We start from the raw sequence: 20,351 nt of genomic DNA, 5'->3' as shown, positions 1-20,351 counted from the left end.
ATAACCTGGACCTGCTCAAGTTGCTGACATACCTGGTAGGCAACTCAAGGCCCAGACAATAGAGATGGAAGGATTGGGGGGAAGAGAAGGAGAGGGTGGGGAAAAACAAACACAAAGCTAAATCCAAACTGAAATGGTACCATAGAAACCTTTATCCTTGGAGATAGACTAAAAGACATAAAACTCAAAATGTGTAAGGGGGGGTACCTGAAAAGATGGGCCCTGGAGAGGGTGGGATAAGGCCTAAGCTTAAAAGAAAAGAAAAATTGTCTCTGGCCTGTAATGACCAATACCAGAAACTGGTTGCTATTCACACTGAGTTGTTGACCAGAGACCTTCGATATCCCCAAATCAAGAAGACAGCTTTCTGTCAAAACACTTGATTACCTTCCTGAGGCAAAAGATAATACTCTATTGCTGAAGAAACCATATGCTGTTGACACAGAGCATGGAAAGAACTGGCTGTAGTCTGGAAGAGAGTCACTCCCAAGGTAGTTGGCCTGTCTAGTGCTGGAAAGTGCTCCATGAGCTACTGGGGCAAAGTGGCCAACAACAGTCTTAGCAAGCAGAGGTCTAAGCTCTCAGAAGCAAACACTCTGATAGGATGTACACACCAGTGTAATAGTGGCACACAGCCTTGATGTGTAACTAATAGCTTCCTGATTGCCTATGTGACCTGATCAGTATAATGGAACCCATATCTAGAATTTGGAAACAGATCAGAATTCTATGGAGACAAAGATTATGCTCTCCAGTGTCAAGCTCTCACACTAGCCTTTGGCTAAAAGAGGGGCTACATACATCAAATTCTTCCTAAATTAATAATGCCTATCCCATTTAAACTATGCTCAAGAATGTTCATGATAGATCACCAGACTAACATGTGAGGTCATAGTCTTAATCTCAGTAACAGAGAAAGAGAGAAAGAGAGAGAGAGAGGGAGGGAGGGACGAAGGGAGGGAGGGAGGGAGGGAGGAAGAGAAAGAGAAAGAGAAAGAGAAAGAGAAAGAGAAAGAGAAAGAGAAAGAGAAAGAGAAGAGAAAGAGAGAAGAGTTAGGGAGGAAAGGACGACAGCCTAATGAAGTTGCTGACTTTCAGATTGTCCATTCTTAGGAGAACATTCTCATTTCTAAATGGTCAGATAAACAAATGTCATAGCCCAAAACCGTGGTCCCCTGGGGGAGGGGCCCTTGGACATGAAAGGAGCACTGTGAAGTGGACTTCAGAAGTGATGTTCTGCAATGCAGGCAGCATATTGGCTCTGGGGATACAGGGAGGGCTGTACGAGAAGCATGTGCATAATGTAAGTGTTTGAGGCAAAGACAAACCCAAGGAACACATTAGAATATTAAAAATTGGGAAATTTGGGCATGGTAGTGCATGTCTATAATCTCGGCTTTTAGGAGACCAAGGCAACAGGATTGTAGATTCCAGAGCAGCCTGGGTTACTTAGTGAGAACCTGTCTTAACACAAAACAAAGGTGCAAGACTGCTTACCTAGATGATAGTAGGGACTTGAAAGTGAGTCAGAGACTTGCAGAATGCTTCCTTCCATTCCTCCCACCCACGGCAATTGCTTTGTCTTTAATCTTTTAAGGCTCAGTTTCTCATTTGTAGGCATAATGCCCAGGGCCCATAAATGCTTCCATGTTTTATCAAGTTGGTTGAGAATTGGAAAATAAAATGTCTTGGCTCTAAAACACTCCACTGCTGGTGGCAATTTACATTGTAGTCAGTTTCACATTGATGGGATGTACCTCCAGACCAGACATAGTTTATGGAGGAAGGGATTTATTTCAGGCTTACAGATCCAGGGGAAGTTCCCTATTTGTGGAAGAAGCTGGACTCCTTTCGTAGATTCACACACAGAAAGAAGAAACCATCACCAGCACCACCAAAAGCAAACGCACACACCTAGAACCTAGGCAGAGGTCAAGCACTGTATACTGTTAGGCTGGAATTCAGATCTCCCTCCAGTAATACCTTAGGGCTAGACCCCAGGAGCTGCCCACAGTGACACCCAGCCAGGCAGCTGGAAATCCAAGTTACAGCTTTTTTAAAACATATGAATCTACTGGGGGACATAAATTCAAATTACCACAAGGACCAATTCATCCTATTGGTCTGTCTCTCTGGAGAACTTTAGTACAGGGCTAATGGTTAAGTATCTTTAATTTAAACAAGGGACTAGTCTAAAATATTTCCTATAATGTATCACAGGACATAAAATTAAGGGTGTCAATGAGTAATTCAAAACACTTAAAATCTGAAAATCTTCTGTGAATGACTTTGAATGATATGCCTATTAAAGTTACATGCCCCTTTCCACTATGGCATCACTATAGAGTGAAGTTTTAAACCTTGAGTTTGAAATTCTTTTGTTTTTAAAAATATAGGGCTGCAGAGATTTCTTAGTGGTTGGGGTGCTTGTCTGCAAAGCTAAAGAACCCAGGTTACATTCCCCAGGACTCACATAAGCCAGATGCACAAGGTTGCACATGCCTCTAGAGTTCGTTTGCAGCAGCTGGAGGCCCTGGCTCATCCATTCTCTCTTTACCTTTTTTTTCTCTTGAATAATAAAGATATTTTCAAAAAGTTAATATAATACAAAACTAATCATTCACAGCCATGTGAAAAGCCAGATGGGGAAAGAAATGGAGATCTTGGAAAAGAAATTAATGTATGAAACATGAGTTTATTAGGACCCCAGCCCATGGAATGGTGCCACTCACATTTCATGGACTTTCCTACCTCATAAAGACCTAATTTTTGTACTACAAAAATAACTAGCAAAAACACTGTCCTTTCTTTCCACTTTGTCACAGGAAATTTTTCCCCTGAGGAGACACAATTCATGTCTTTACTTCAAATAGGGCAAAGATGGCAGACCAAAGTATGATTACACCAACAGCAGTTTGGACAGCCAATGAGTTTATTGAGGGGTTACTTCCAGAGCATGGAGAGAGGTTGTGTATAGAAATGTCACACCCCCACAGCAGGCACTTTGATGGGGTTTCCTGTGTAAAAATTACGCCGTGGGTGCTCTCCCTCAGCCTCAGGGTGAGTGCTTATTTCCAGAACATTGGGGACCCCAGAGCAGCCACACCGCTGAGAAGTCTCATCGTACTTTGAGTGATGCTTTTCCCGTGGCTCCTTGTAGAAGCCGCTTGTCCTGGTCCAGGAGTGTTGGACCACAGAGCAGCCCTTCAGTGGGTTCACCATATGGGGGTTACCCTGCAGATGCTCCTCCCTCAGCCTTGAGAACAAGGCTTACTTACAGAGCACGAACACCAAAGAAACCACCTCAACAGAGCTCATTGTTCCTTGACCTTTTGCAGTTTATATACTCTTTCTCCTCTTGAAGTCACAAGACCGCATGTACTATTGTATACAGCTGGCATACTATGGGACAACTGCAATCGCGGGGTGGGGGTGGGGGTCATGACCCTCCTCACACCTTCTCTTGTGAGTTGAATCAGATGCTTTTGATAAGATGGTCATAATTGCATACATCTTTCAATGCAGGTGAAATTTGCCGTCAAATATAGTTTAAAACATCACAAGTGCTGGTTATATAAATAAGGACTGCATTTGTTTTCTTTGAAGAAATGTTGTCAAATAAACAAAATATTGCTGGGCAATCCCAGCATTTAGGAGGCAGAAGTAGGAGGAACACTGTGAGTTTGAGGCCACCCTGATACTACAAAGTGAATTCCAGGTCAGCCTGGGGTATCATGTCGTTGTCCTTTGCCCCAAACCCCAAATCGCTGAGGAGATACAGCAATGCCCCCTTCTATTCATACAACCTCGCTTTTATTTACGGTCATCGTGCCTGCTGGTCTCAGCAGTTCTGGGCTCGCAAGGGAAGCTCAGCAGAAGTTGCACCTGGTCGGTGCAGTCGGGCCCACGCGGGCATCGCGGGGACCAGCGCAGTCACGAGGACTGCCCGTGGGCTTTCCAGGCGAGGACGGTTTGCACCGTGACCGAGGCCCGGTCCGGCTCGAGCTCGGGGCCAAGCGCTGGGCCGAGGCCGTGCGCCGGTGCCCGGAAGTGCCCGCGCGGGGAGCGGGCGGAGCCTCGGGCCGCCGCCGCGCACGCGCCCAGGCCGGCGGGGCCGGGGCCGGGGCCGGGGCCGTAGCTCGGAAGCCCGAGCCCGGGACTGGCCGTGGCGGCGTGGAGGGCGCGCGGGGCGGGGCGGAGCGGGGGCGCCCGCTTCGGCGGAGGGCGTGAAGTGGCCCCGGCGGGGAAGAAGTTGGGGCGCTCGAGGGCGCTGGGAGGCCGGCGCCGGCGGAGGGATGCGGCTCGGCAGAGGCGCCCGCCGCAGGAGCTCGCCGCCATCGCCTCGGGTCCCGGCGCCGCCGCCGCCGCGCTCGTCCGGGTAGGTGTCGGGTCCCGTCCTGCGGCGTCCCTAGCCCTCTCCAGGGGTGGCCCCGGCCCGGCCCGGCCCGCTCCTCCGCCCCGACCTCCCCCCCCCCCCCATCCTCCGCGGCCTTTCTTCTTCCCGGGCAGGTCCCGGTCCCTCCCGGACCCCCGCCTCCGCCTAGGACCACGACGAGCCTTCCTCCGGGCCCCGCCCCGCTCCCCAAGTCTGGCCCTGTCCGCCCTGGCCCCGCTGCCCTCGGTGTGGGCCTTTCGGGCGGCCTCCTGCGCCCCCGCTCCAGGTCCGCACCCGCCCTTCCTCCGGCAGGCCACTCTGCACTCCGTCCTCCCGTGAGCTCGTCGTGCTCCGTGTCTCCGCGCACGCACTTGCCTGCCTACAAATTGTCACGTTGATCAGCTGCGACTAGCTACCCCTGCCATTCTGCATCTGAGTCTTGCCCATCACAAATTTAAGTTTCTCCCCTAGTTCTTTATCCTCTTCGATCTGTAGATTTGTGTGCTGACTCAGAGTGCAGAACCCCGTAGAAATAAAATTCGCCTTCTACATTTCCTAACTTTTCACTGAATATTCTAGGACTGAATACTGTGGTTTAGTTCTCTGCTGTCCTTTATAGCCTCTTAAGCTTTGTCTGTGTTTAAATCATCTTGGGCCTAGCCGTGGCGCCACAAGGATACTCTTGTTATTTCGTTACAATTGAATCTACTTTATTTGGCTGGGAACTGAAAACTAACATTTTTGCCACAATTTGAGTGACACAGTATTACAAATTTCCATCCCTCATTCAGAGAAATGTTGCCTGCTGGTTAGTTCAGATAATTGAATTGCCACGGGTCGAAAACCCTGTCCTGCCACCTTCCCTGCTCTGGCTTTGCTCAAGTTACTAAGTAACTTTCTTTTTCTACTTTAGTATTCTTAGAGCTATAAGGTGGGAATAGTGATAGCCCTCCTAGGATAGTAGAGATTACGCAAGCTAATGCAGTTAAAGTGTTTTACAATGCCTGGGGTGTGCTAAACACTTGCTAAATGTTACTCTTATCATCACATCTTATTTGGATTATTGGTTAGCTAAGTCCAGGAATGGAAGGTTGCTTCCCTGTCCTTTTTTACTTAACACACACACGGTCATATGTACGACTTGTATTTCATTTTTGTAAAACTTTCTTTAAAAATACACGTGTTTCCGGGCTGGAGAGATGGCTTAGCGGTTAAGCGCCTGCCTCTGAAGCCTAAGGACCCCTATCAAGGCTCGATTCCCCAGGACCCATGTTAGCCAGATGCACAAGGGGGCGCACACGTCTGGAGTTCGTTTGCTTTGGCTAGAAGCCCTGGCGCGCCTACTCTCCTCTCTCTTTCTCTCTCTTGTCTGTCACTCTCAAATAAGTAAAAATAAACAAAAAATTAAAAAAAATACACGTGTTTCCTCTTTTAGCTTCATTTATTTATTTACTGTTCACAAATAAATTACCAAGCTGTAGGTAGGTGAGTTCCCTATTTCAAACGTGTTTGGAGCTTTTAAACCTTATATTATTTTGTGAATGAAAGAAGTGGAAGTATATAGCAGATTCATTATGATGGAAAATAACAGTTTTGGTACTGCAAAGTTAAATGCTTAATTGGCGGTAGAGTGTTTTATCAGGAAATCATTGTATGAGGTAGAGCTTGGTTCTGCTTTAGAGAGCTGGTAGCCTGTTCCTCTTCATCTATTGTATTCTTCCATATTCACGTGCTTTTGCTTAGTGTTTACCAACTAATGCACGTGATTTTTGCTCTACTTGCTTGCTTATGCACCACCCTCATCTGTTTTTTGATTCACTTCCAATTTATCTAAAAAGTATATAGGTATTGTTTACTTTAATATTCCACATGGTAAAAATTTCAAATCCCTATTTGCTGTCCTAATTACATGTGATATAACTATTGAAATTTTAAAAAATGTATTTCTCATTTATTGCCTAAAACTGTTTTGGTACTGCCTGTGGAACATGCTTCCGACTTGGGTTGCACTGCCTTTGCTGTGGCCGTCTCTTGGCTTAAAATTCTTTGCTGTTCTGTTTATCCAGATTCTTTTTCCTTCCTTTGATTTGAGCATAGTTTTTCTCCTTAATACTGCTTTTCCTGTTTCTTGGTTTTCTAGTATTTGCATTTATTTTGGGCCTTGAAGAGTGTAGGCAACACAATTTGAAGAAAAGTGATTTCTCTAGAATCTGTCTTTACAGCTTAGAGAAACTTTGAAAAAGTCGAATATACATTTAGCACTATTCCTTTGTTTTCATGAAGATTCAGTCCTTCTAATAGTTAAGAGTACCTACTGTCAAGTCTTAGGGATACATGAGGCCTTTCTCAACCAGAGAGGCCCAGTGAAAATCAAGCTCATCCAGAGTGAATAATGTGTTACTTCATGTCCTTGGCACTTTTAATGGTAGCAGCTATATAAGATTCTTGAGAGAAATGAGTAGTCACCTAAATCATTTTTTGTAGGAATTATTTATCTTCTGGAGAGTCCTGTGTGAAGAAATGATGATGAGGAAGTCCCTTTTTTTTTTTCAATTATATTCTACTATGGTGTTCATAAAAAATCAAACTGGTAAATGTGAGTTCTGATAATAAAGATAATAATTATTACCAATATTTCTAGAACACTGTGCCAAGCACTGTTTCAAAATATGTATGTAATTACCAGTTTAGAATTAAGTAATCCTCTTAAGAAAGTTATATTAGCCTCCCTGTTTTACAAAAGAGGAACTTGAAGAACAAATTACTTTCACAAAATTATAATAAGCAAAGCAGTCACACAAACAGTAAGACATTAGAGTCTTTTACCCTTTGCTTGTTACTTCCTTGAGTGCTGCTTTAGGTAAGATTAGAGAGAGTAATGAGAGATGTGGACATGGTCAAAATATAGTATATTCATGCGTGAAATTGCCAAAACTAAAACGACCCTTTACCTTTCTGAAAATCTCATTTATTTTTAAAAATTTTATTTGGACAATGACAACTCTTACCCAATAGTGGTATATAGCTGAGTGATATTGTAATTCTGCTCTTAGCTTTTTAAGGAAGATCCACACTGATTTTCATAGTTGATATACCAATTTATACTCCCAAAAGTGAATAATGGATCCCTTTTCTCTGTATCCTTGCCAGCATTTGTTTGTTTGTTTAATGAGAGAGAGAGAATCAAGGCATCTAGCCCCTGCATTTGGGCTACAGATGTGTGCACCACCTTGTGCATATGTGTGACTTTGTGAGTATGTGTCACTTTGTGTATCCGGCTTATATGGGCTCAGAGGAGTCAAACCTAGGTCCTTAGGCTTCACAGCAAGTACCTTAACTGCTAAGTCATCTCTCCAGCTCAGCATGTGTTTTCTTGGTTACAGCCATTATATACGGGGTGAAATGGAATTTCAAATTTGTTTGCATTTCTTTTATGGTTAATGTGTTGAACCCTTTTAAAAATATTTATTAACTATTTGTATTTCCTCTTTTGAGTTTCATAACCGTTTTTTTGACTGTTTTCTTGATCTTTGTTTTTTATGAGTTCTTGGTGTATTCTAAATATTAATGTTATATCAGATACATAGCTAGCAAGAATTTTCTCCCAGTCTCTAGGCTTCAATTGACAGTTCTTTGCTGTGTAAGACTTTGTAATATCATGAGGTTCAATTTTGTTAGTTGTTGATCTTACTTCATAGGTGGCTAGAGTCACATTCAGAAAGTCCTTCTTTAAGCCTATATTGTGGATTATACTAATTTTTTCCCTGTCTCAGGGTTTTAGGTCTTAGGTTGAGGACATTATCTATTTGAAGTTTATTTTAGTGCAGGTGAGAACATACTTAGTTTCATTCATCTGCATATAGATGTTTAGTTTTCCCAAGACCATTTGTAACTGCTTTTTCTTCAGTATGTATTGTTAACATCTTTGTTAAAACTCAGGTGACTGTAGTTGCATGGGCTTTTATATCTAGGTCATATTTTTTATTCCATTGATGTTTGTTTATTGAAGCCTTTGTGAATGGGATTGTTCCTATGACTTTACAGTTATATTTATATTGGTATGTAGGAATGTTACTGATTTCTGTATGCTAATTTTGTGTTTTAAATTAGTTGAAAGTGTTCATCAGCTCTAGAAACTTTTGGGTGGAGTCTTTAGGGTCTTTTATATATACAGCTTTTCAGCTGCAAATAAAAATACTTGTTCTTTTTCTATTTGTATCCCTTTTATTGTCTTATTGCTGTAGTTAGTACTTTAAGCTATTCTATACTGAATGTGAATGGAGAGAATGAGAACCCTTTTTCCTTATGTTAGTGGAAATGCTTTGTATTTTTCTCCATTTTAGCATGATGATGGTTATAGGTTTGTCTTATATATCCTTTATGATGTTGAGATTTGTTCTTTCCATCCTTAGTTTTTTCTGGTTTAAAAAAAATATTTTTATTTATTTTTTCATTTGACAGAGAAAGAGGGAGAGAGAGAGAGAATGGGTTCGCTAGGGCCTCCAGACACTGCAAACAAACTCCAGACGTGGGCTCCCTTGTGCACCTGGCTAATGTAGGTCCTGGAGAATTGAACCAAGGTCCTTTGGCTTTGCAGGCAAACACTTTAACTGCTAAACCATCCCTCCAGCCCTTTTCTGGATTTTTATCATGAAGGATGTTAGGTTTTATGAAATGGGTTTGCTGCATCTATTGAAATAATACTGTGATTCTAGACTTGAGTCCACTTACATGATGAATTCCATTTTTTTTTAACCAATGTGGCACCATCCCAGCATGACTGAAATGAATTTAGCTTGATCATGATAAAGGATCCTTTTGCTGTATTCTTTTTTATGTAGTTATTTTTACTTATTTGTAAGGAGAGAGAGATAGAGTGAGAGCAAGAGGGAGAGTGAGAGAGAGCGAGAGAGAGCGAGAGAGAGAGTGAGCAAGCAAACCAGGGCCTGTAGCTGTGGAAAATGTACTCCAGATTCATGTGTTACTTTGTGCATCCAGCTTTACATGGCAACTGGGTCATTAGTTTTGTAGGCAAGTGCCTTAACTGCTGAGCCATCTCTCCAGCCGTTGATGTATTCTTAAATTTGGTTTTAGGTATTTTATTGAAAATATTTGTGTCTATTCTTTAGAAATTGTAATTAAAATTACAAAATTAATTTTTTTTTCATTTCTTTCTGCTTTTGCTTTGTTGACCTGCTTCCACATCCTTTTTTTTCCAGGGACAGGCTTGCTGTGTCAGTCCAGGTAAGTCTCAAACTCACAATCCGCCTGTCTTAATTTCCCTAGTTCCCCAGTGCTGGAGTTATAAGTGTGTGCTCCAAATCTTTTATCCTTAAAACAATCTTTAATTTGTACAATGAAGTCAACATTGATTTTTTGCAGGTTTATTTGTAATGGGCCTGAAAAGCCAATAACTTACTACATTGTAAAGATATGTTATACTAAATTTCCTCATTGATCATTTTGGTGAAAAGGGAAATATACTTTTTTTTTTTTTTTACAAGCATTCATGCTAGATATTTTGTCACATACCTTATGTGTCATGTACTTTATTTTATTTCATTTGGTTGTTTTTACTAACCTATGAGGTATAATTTATTGAAGTATCATTATCAATGGTCAGATGCATCATTATTTTAGTGGCCAAGACAAATACAGAGAACACTGTGAATTATGTTTCAAAATTTGTGAATTGCAGGACTTCAAAACTTGTTTCAAAAATGTTAAAATGGGCATCTTAGAATTGGTGAAAAGTAAGTTAATACTACCTCATTTTATAGTTATCACACAAGATCTTTAAAGCAGATATCATACCAAGATGGAGAGACGTTGGGACTAATTTAGTTCTCCTTTCCTTCAGGGCTCTACAAGTCGCAGAGCAGAGGTTAAGAGCACACAGACATCCTGCCATTTCATAGCCTTGTTACTTTAGGCAAGTTACATAATATCTTGGTCTTCTCCTCTGAAAAATGGAAGTGACAATGGTACTACCTTATAGACTTATTAGAACTAAAGACATTATATTTACAATTCACAATCCTTTTGCTTCAGTTTCCAGAGTCCTAGGAACACAGGCAGGTGCCACAACCCTGGCTGTAATATTTCTGATCTAGCAAATGATTGTCAGGAGGGGAAATAACCATACCAAATTATTCCTTTATATTTTGTACATACAATAAATGCTAAAGAATTTAATTGATTTATCTTTTAAAACTAATATATGGGTATAGTCTTGACAAGTCTAGGATCTAACTTGTGGGTTTTGTTATAAAATACATTGTAAGGATTCAGCTGGAACCTGTTTTTTTTTCTTAATCTTTGTTATGACTTGTATAGTGAGAATAGTAATGGATTTTGATGGACAGCTGGAAAATCTGTGATGTACTTAAATTTCTGTCATTCAGAAATATTTTTTATAGAGTTTCAGTGTATAACTTACTTTTTTTCAATTTTTAAAATTAACTTCATATATGGTGGGTACCTCTGTGCCTTAGTGCATATGTGGTGTCAAAGGACAACCTTGGGTATCACTCCTTGCCTTCCACAGGAATTCTTCTTGTTCACCACTGTTGTCAGGCTAGCTGGTTCTTGAGCTGCTGGTGAGACTCCTGTCTCTGCTTTTCATCTTGCTGTAAGAGGGTTATGATTACAATACTTGCCACTGACTCTGTTTTTTATATGGGTTTTGGGGATTTGAACTCATGTCATCATGACTGCACAGCAAAAGCTTTTACCAATCAAGTTATCTTCCTAGCTCACATGTTTTAGTTAGACCACACCACAATTCATTGCATATTATGTAAAGAAAGGCAAAATATTAAGCAATTTGTATTTTAGTGATTTAGTATGCACTTGATTTTTGTAGAGTCATCCCATGATCTATAGTTTTCTCATGTTCCCTGGTAGTAAAACTAGATCAAGGATTTCCTTCAGATGTCTTGTATTTTTTTCCTCATTCCCCCTTCTTCCCTTTTTCATTACTTTTTCTGTTGTGGCTGGCATTGTCCATTTATTGAACAGGTAGTTATTGACCAACTGATAAATGCCAGATTCTGCATGTATAATGAGGAATTAGAAGTAGACTTTGATCTTTAAGAACTGACTCGTAGGGATTTGTTAATAGTGTCTAATCATTGAGTACTTAATATTATGTGGAGTAATACTGCCTCTGCTATCTAGGCTGGCTGCCACACCCACCTCATCCAATTTAATCCTCTTAAATAATCAGGCAGGTAGTTCCTGATTTTCCAGTGGGTTTTTTTTTTTTTTTTTTTTGGTTTTTCGAGGTAGGGTCTCACTCTAGCCCAGGCTGATCTGGAATTCATTATGGAGTCTCAGGGTGGCCTTGAACTCATGGCGATCCTCCTACCTCTGCCTCCCGAGTGCTGGGATTAAAGGCGTGCACCACCACGCCCGGCTTTTTTTTTTTTTTTTAATTAAATAAATGGCAGAGAAAAGTCAACTTTTATACATAGAAAGGAGATGGAAATCTGACTGTGGTCAAGGAGATGATAGAAGGGGAGAGCTTTAGTCTTAAAATTTATTTCAAGTTAGTGTTTTCTCTTAAAATATATTTGACTTTTGTATTCCATTGCCTTAATATTGCCTTCTATCTTAATACAAAATGGTTTACATTATAAGGAAAGAGTCACAAAAGAATATTGTTCATGTTTTTGGAGTAGAAGGTATATGACATTAGGAGCAGGATTTTATTAAAATCTCAAGACATCAGACATTTATTAAATATTTCTTTGCTTTTCATCTTCAGTGAACTTGAATGCACCATTCAGAAGCATGCACATAATGTCATATAGCTTATATAGACTTAACTCTTACCCTAAGTGTGTGTTTATGTGATCCAGTTATGTTGTGTTTAGCGGTAGCTAAGTTATTGTTTTTGTTCTATGGTTTTCCAGAACATAGATTTATAAATATCAGAATTTATTCATTGTATTGATAGAAGTCTAGGTTGTTTCCAGTTTGGAGGCATAATAAATAAGGTCTCTGTTAGTTAGATTTTAGTCACTGACAAAATACCTGGCCCCCTGAAAAAAAAAAAAATCAGCTTAATGAAGAAGAGATTTATTTTAACTCATGATTTGAGAGGTTTCAATCTTCAGTTCAGTCATGTTGGGATGCTTTGAGGCAGAACATTATGGTAGCAAGAGCATGTGACAGAATAATGTTTTTCTCATTGAAGCTAGGAAGGATGGAGGGGGAAGGAAGGTAGGGGAGAGAGGAAAAAGTGAGGGGAGGGAAGGTGGCAAAAGAAAGGAGGGAGGAACAAAAGTCTGTGTATTTTCACACCTATAATATATCAGTTGCCTTGCCAGTTGGTGCAGAATATAAAGCAACTTGACATACTAGTTAAGGAACATCAGACTATTTTGAGAACTATAGCTGCTGCTTCTTCTTCTTCTTATTTTTTTTTTTTTTTTTTTTTTTTGAGGTAGGGTCTCACTCTAGCTCAGGCTGACCTGGATTTCACTATGTAGTCTCAGGGTGGCCTTGAACTCATGGTAATTCTCCTACCTCTGCTTCCCAAGTGCTGGGATTAAAGGAGTGCACCACCATGCCCTGCTAACCATAGCTTCTTAATGGAATTTGTCAACTTGACAAATGGTACACTTCTGTGTAATTTGTTAAACTAGGAGAAGCTTTTACAATTTTGCAAGCTGATGAAAATATTTTGTTCTTATTTAATTGAGCAAATCTGTAACCTTTCCCCTTAGGTTTAATGACAAATTATTGAATGTACTTGCTCTTATGTCTTGTGTTTAAACATTGTTCTGTGAGATTTGCTGTTCTCTAAAGAAGGGAAACATTGCATTATAGAGCCTACTGAATTTTCAAAATTTGAAATTACCTTTGAGAAAATATACTTTATCATATGTCCACAGCATTTAAGTTCTTATTTGCATTGCTTAAAACAAATTTCACTGACGGAAACATTGCTAACTGTATTTTTCATTATTGAATTATGGAATCAAAGCAAATAATTTAAACAGTTATGCTTTACTCTTTTCAGTATAGTAAATTGTTATATTCTTTATAATGAAAGTATATAATGTGAGAATCATGTAGGAAAGTGCAATTCATATCCTTTTTTTTTTTTTTTAAACATTGTTTCACTGTTTTGCAGTCAGGTAATTCTCCATTCAAGGCATCACAAGCTTCTCAAACATTTCTTTTTTTTTTTTAATTTATTTATTTATTTGAGAGCGACAGACACAGAAAGACAGATAGAGGGAGAAAGAGAGGGCTTCCAGCCTCTGCAAACGAGCTCCAGATGCATGCGCCCCCTTGTGCATCTGGCTAACGTGGGACCTGGGGAACCGAGCCTCAAACCGGGGTCCTTAGGCTTCACAGGCAAGCGTTTAACCGCTAAGCCATCTCTCCAGCCCCATATCCTTTTTGACTGATAATATATGTTATATTTCTTCTGTTAAAACCCACACAAGTGGCTATTTGGTAAAGTGCTTGTCTCCACAAGCATGAGGACCTGAATTTAGATTCCCTGTATCCATATAACAAAGCTGGACATGGTGGTGAACTCCTGTAATCCCACTGCTGAGGAGGGAGAGCCAGGAGAATCTGTGACTACCATGTTGAAAAGTCTGAAAGGTCTAGCCAATTCTGTGATCTCTAGGATCAACAAGAGACTCAGTCTCAGTAAATAAGATGGAGAGAGATTGTTGTTGGAAGACATCCAACATTGACTTCTGGCCACTACATATATGTGCTCAGACATGTAAACATCCACTCACACATGTATCAACATGCATATGCACACACACACACACGCCACACAGGCAAAACACAGACAAACAGGTGCATGCAATCTCTCACTCTCAACTCCTATTGTCTGTCCCTTTCTAATGTGTTCATATTCTTAACTTTATCAGTAATGATTTTATATCTAGCTTCATTTCTTGCCCTGCAAAGTGTTTTTTCCCAGGCAGAGCAGCTGTTTGTGCAAATGCTTATGCTCCTTATAGTCATAATTACTTACTGACATTCTGGCTCTCAGGGATTTGTGATTATTTGCTCTTCATCAGAAGAGCTGAGATAGCATTTGTGTCCAAAGTGTTCTTATGTTTATTTTGCAAAATATTTCTTTGTGAGGGAGAACAGGTCAGTGGCACTGACTACTTTTATTCAGTATTCAGTGTAGTTTAGTCATATTTTATATCATTTCAGAAGAAACTGGGTTAAAATTTAGTTTTCCTAAAATATTGTTCTATGTGGATTTTTCTTGCTTCATTTCTTTCACTTCCTCCTCTTCTTTCCTGTACGCTAAGCAACTCTGTGGTAAAATGGTTTTCTATAAAGAGAACTAAGCTATTTCAATGTTTATGGCCTTGTAAGGTATCAAGAAATAAGAGTATGGATTTCTGCCATCCTTTATCATGTGGTTTGCTATTTTGTCAACTTCTCCTACAACATTTATAACTTAGAGGCCCCAAAAGCTTTTCAAGGATGATGGTCCTGCTTTAGCCTATGACCATACCAGTTTATGTTATTTGCTTTGCATCCTGCCTGATGTAGTATTTGTACTAGGTCTTTAAGTTTGAATGGAATACTATTATTGGCAGTTGCATTAAAAATAGGTCTGAAAGGTTTTGGTAGACTTTATTTTCAACTTCAGCTGTGGTCTAGTTAATAATATAATAGTAATACATGAGCAGTAGATGCGGCTGTAAGAGTTGGGGAGACAAACTGGTACTCAGAGCCATTCTTTTTTCCCCAATACAACCAGTACTTTCTTTTAACGACAACATTGTACTGGGTCTCCCCGATTGGAAGTGAGCTAGGACACCAATGGTATTCACATCTGACTCTTTTCTGTACTGAGTGATGACAAGCAATATATTTGATGCTGCTGCCTTTATTAGCCACTTTGGATATATGAACAGAGAACGTATCCTTTGCTGCAGCTTGTGAGACTCTCAAAGTCATCAGGATAGAAGTTTGTGGGAATAGTATAAGGAGACAGGTTATATGATGTGTTGTAGTGCCTGAGACATATTGCTGTTGAGCATGTTTAATAGCTGTTCCATAAAACTTTGTGCCATGCTAAAAATCTTCTGTGATCTTTACTTCCAAGATAATATCCAGTAATAAATATGTATTTTGAACAGTTAATATGAATCTAGTACAGCTCTTGAACTAACTTTAGGTCATGCCTAATTCCTACCGTGTTGAAAAGTCTGAAAGATCTTGTTACAGCTTTTCTTAGGTATAACTTTACAACTAATTTGTGTCTAAACTGAGAAAATCCATTTGACAGTAATGAGTTAAAAAATGAAAGTAATTTTTTTTCTTTTTTTCTTTCTTTATTTTTATTTTTTCGAGGTAAGGTCTTACTCTAGTTCAGGCTGACTGGGAATTCACTGTGTAGTCTAAGGGTGGCCTCGAACTCTCAGCAATCCTCCTACCTCTGCCTCCCAAGTGCTGGGATTAAAGGCGTGCACCACCACGCCTGGTGGAAGTAGTATTTAATGAAAGCATACATGTGTGCAGCTGCTGTTCTGATTTTTTTGTTTGTTTGTTTGTTTGTTTGTTTGTTATTTATTTGAGAGTGACAGACATTAAGAGAAAGAGGCTGATACATATAGAGAGATTGGGAATGCCAGGGCCTCCAGCCACTGCAAACGAACTCCAGATGCATGCACCACCTTGTGCATCTGGCTTACGTGGGTCCTGGGGAATCGAGCCTTGAACTGAGGTCCTTAGGCTTCACATGCAAGCACTTAACTGCTAAGGCATCTCTATAGCCCTGTTCGGATTTTTTTTTTTAATCATTTTATTACTATTTCACTGTTCAGCTCGAAAAAAGCTAGTTAGGTTGATAAAGTGTGAGGAGTTTACGGGACAGTTGTGTTAAAAGCACAAAGGAGTGAATGGTAGATATGCCTGCTATAGAGTATTTGAAGTAAAGCATTGTAGGTTTGAAGCCTTAGTAGGAAGTTTTACCAGCACCTGACATATGTAGGCACTTAATAAATGTCTGTTAAATAAATACTTGACATATGTGAAAGCGTTTGGTGTCCTTGACTTCAAGAACAGAACATTGCTTAGATTTGCTTTAATGTGATCTGAAAATTAGTGAAATAGTTACTTGAACATACTTACATTTTGTTTTCTTTTAAAATATTTATTTATTTGAGGGGAAAGAAAGAATAGTTGTGTCAGGGACTCCTACTACTGCAAACAAACCCTGGATGCATGTGTCACTTTGTGCATCTGGCTCTACCTGGGTACTGGGGAATCAAACCCAGGCCATCAGGCTTTGCAAGCAAGTACCTTTCTTTAATCACTGAGCCATCTCTCTCCAGCCCCATAATTACATTTTTAGGTATGAGTTAATTGGCCATCATGAAACATGTTCAGAGTGTTAATACTGGAAACAAGCTCAAAAGCTATTAGGTGGTAGTTTTTTGTGTGGGTTTTATTAAAGGTGGTAGCAATATTTGAGGGACTGTTCTTTATTTATATGGCAGGAAGGTACAGCAAGATTAATACAGCCTTATACAACAAAGTGACAACTGGTTACTTTGGTGTTTCTTGCATTATAACATTAGACTTCTGAATGTAGTATAAAAGATTAATTTTAGGGGGAGATGATTAAAGAAGTAAACAGTTCAAGGTGAAATTTTCTGACCATTGCTAAATAAAGCAGAAGGAGAACTATGAATCCAGAAGGCTCTACTGTGATACTGTAAAAACAAAATAAGACTTGTGGGTAAGTAGTAATCATATATTGGGGGAAATTTTCCTGAAACAAGAGAAGGTAGGGAGGATGGGGAAGGGAAGGAATATGGCATTTATTTTAGATGAATGTATTGACAGTCAGGATAATATGGAAAATGTCTAGCATCATTAGTAGATGGAGAGTTGGCAACTGTTAAAGACCTTACTTCATATAACCCTCCTCACCACAATCCGAGTGAGGAGTTAATTATTCCCTTTCTGAAGATGAGAAGTCAATGGGCCAGAAAAGTGATTTGTACGAGGATTACAAAACCTAATTTGTGATTTAAAAAGTGGGGTGTGTGTGCATGGTGTGCATACCTTTGTGTATGTTTGTTCATATGAGAGCATGTGTGTATAAGTGTGCATGTGGAGGCCAAGAGGTCAATGTTGGGTTTCTTCCTCAGTTGCTCTGCACCTTATTTAATGAGGCAGGGTCTCTTACTGAGCCCAGAGCTCACTGATAGGGCTAGGCTAGCTAGCCATCTTACCCTGGGGATTTGCCTGTCCACCTCCCTAATGCAGGGATTACAGGTGAGCATCACCACACTAGGCTTTCTTAAGTCAAGTGCTGGACATCCAAATCAGGTCCTATGTTTATATAGCTAGTGCTTTACAAACTGAGCCATCTTCTCAGCTCAATTTACAAAGTTTTATACACAGACTATTTTTTCTAAAAGATTTTTATTAATTTACAAGGAGAGGGAGAGAGAGAGAGAATATGAATGGGTGTGGTGTGCCAGGGCCTCTAACCACTGCAAACGAACTCCAGGTGCATGCATCACCATGTGAATCTGGCTTTACATGGGTACTGGCCAATTGAACCCAGTTGTTAGGCATTGCAGGCAAGTGCTTAACCACTGAGCCATTTCTCCAGTCCTATAAACGGACCATATATATATATATATATATATATATATATATATATATATATATATATATATACACGCACACGCACACACACATATATACATATATATATGTGTTTACTTGAGTTTTGGTAGAAGTACTCAGTAGTGTCATCAAGATTATATATAATTGCTGTTGCTTCAGGGAGTTTCCGCAAAGGCTTTGCAACTCCTAAGAGACTTGGAATGTTCATGCTTTTCCATCTACATATTCAGATTACTTGCTTTAGGAGATAGATGGAAACTGTTAGAGATGAACACTGTGAGAGCTTTTGAGTTAGTAACTGATGGGGTGCTCAAACGATAAAAATTGGAAGAGCAAAGATATAACCTCAAAAACCATAATTGGATAAATTTCAACAATCTAATAAAAGGACTTTTAGTAAATATTTTATAAGTATTTCGATGAATATAAAGCATCTTATTTCCTATTATTTTTGTTACTCATAAGTATTTAAGAAATGAAATAGACCTTCTTAAATGTTTGAGAACCTGTTTTGGAAAGAAATTGTTATTAAATCTATGTATTCAGTGTGTTATCTTAATGAAACTTATGTCTTAGGACCCTTATGAATGTTGATTAATAAAAAAATTGCATTTTAAGGGTTTTATGATACATTTAATAGACCTAAAGATACCAGTAGTTTTTAAGAAATTAAGTGTATCTAAGTTAAGTGTATACTTATTAGACCTTTTAGCATATTTCAGTACTCAAGTAAATAATGCTAGTGTGCAATAGAAATGAATGGAAAAACTTATGTGGACACAAATTTTCTTGTGTAGCTATTTGGAAACTCTAGGAAGCAAGCTTAGTTTTGTGTTGTGTTTGTCTGTTGGGTTGTGTGCTGTCCTAACATAGAATGGCAATCACATGAAAACAAACATATATAACACAACTACTTTAACAAGGTAAAAAGTTTTTTTTTTTTTTTTAATTTCATTTCTACTTCTTTTTCTTAAAAACCCTGTTTTTTTCCCATTTCCATTGGGTTTATTCTAACATGATCCTACAACTTATCTCCCTACCTATAGAATGAATTTGGGACTAGAATCCACCCTCTTATTTTAATATGTTTGTTTGTTTGTTCATTTATTTATTTATTTATTTGCAAGAAGAGAGAGATACATAATGATAATGAGTGAATGAATATAGGTGCACCAGGGCCTCCAACCGCTACTAATGAATTGTGGACATACATGCCACTTTGTGGTTTACGGGTACTGGGGAATCAAATCAGGGTTGTTAGGCTTTGAAGGTAAGCTCCTTAACCACGGAGCAATCTCTCAAGGCCCCAAAAGTTTTTATCTGTCTCTCTTTGGAAGAAACAGGTTAAATTTGGGGGCATCAGCTAGGTTGTTTGCCTCATTTTGTCTGGTATTGAGTACCATCACTCCTGTAGTGTAGGGCACTCATATCAGGGGTTGTCCATTTCCTTCAGATCTTAAAAGCTGAGTCTATCTATATGATTTGAAGTTCTTGTATATTGAGAATTCTCACTCTAACATTGTTACTTGGTTTAGTGACTTCTAGGAATAGTCTTTCCATAGTAAAAAGAAATACAGCAGTGAACCTAGGGGAAGTTTTATCCATTTTGGAAAGAAACAAGAATGCAAGAGCTTATATTGTGACATGGAGGCAGAGAATTGAAGTTTTGGAATTCCTCATGAAGCAAGAGGAAGTCAAGATAGGAGATATATATAATTTTTTTTGTTAATTTTTATTTGTTTATTTCAGAGCAACAGACAGAGAAAGAGGCAGAGGGAGAGAGAGAATGGGCTTGCCAGGGCCTTCAGCTACTGCAAACAAACTCCAGATGCATGTGCCCCCTTGTGCATCTGGCTAACGTAGGTCCTGAGGAATTGAGCCTCGAACCAGGGTCCTTAGGCTTCACAGGCAAGTGCTTAACCGCTAAGCCATCTCTCCAGCCCTTAAAATATATTTTGTAAATATTTTATTTATTTATTTATTGGAGAGAAAAAGAATGAATGAAGGCATATGGGTGCACCAGGGCCACCAGTTACTACAAAACAGACACATGTACCAACTTATGTATCTGGCTTACATGGGTACTGGCGAATCAAGTCTGGGTCCTTAGGTTTCACAGGCAAATGCCTTAATTGGTAAGCCATCTCTCCAGCCCAGAGGTTGTTTTTAATTGGCCAAAGCTGGTTACTTATATGACTGTCTTTGCAGGTCTTTAGGAAAACCAGATAGACTGGCTCAACCAGGTCAGGATGAGAGTCCTTCCTGGATAGGGGCCTACTGGCTAACATAAGTTTGGCCATATATGGCTTGTCCTGGGGATGAACAATCC

The 20,351-nt window shown here is 39.6% G+C and overlaps 1 protein-coding gene across 1 annotated transcript in view; it reads left to right on the top strand.

Moving 5' to 3' along the window:
• Positions 1–10,235: 10,235 nt before the first annotated feature.
• Positions 10,236–20,351, top strand: part of Spopl (speckle type BTB/POZ protein like) — a 59,654-nt gene continuing 49,538 nt past the window's right edge. Inside the window, exon 1 of the mRNA XM_004651812.2 lies at positions 10,236–10,307. The gene's annotated coding sequence lies outside the window, so the exon portion shown is untranslated. The remainder of the gene's footprint in view (positions 10,308–20,351) is intronic.

This window comes from Jaculus jaculus, chromosome 4, assembly GCF_020740685.1.
Source record: "Jaculus jaculus isolate mJacJac1 chromosome 4, mJacJac1.mat.Y.cur, whole genome shotgun sequence".
In the NCBI taxonomy this organism is placed as follows: Eukaryota; Metazoa; Chordata; class Mammalia; order Rodentia; family Dipodidae; genus Jaculus; species Jaculus jaculus.
The sequence above is the reverse complement of the archived record's forward strand: the minus strand, read 5'-3'. Positions and strand labels throughout refer to the sequence as shown.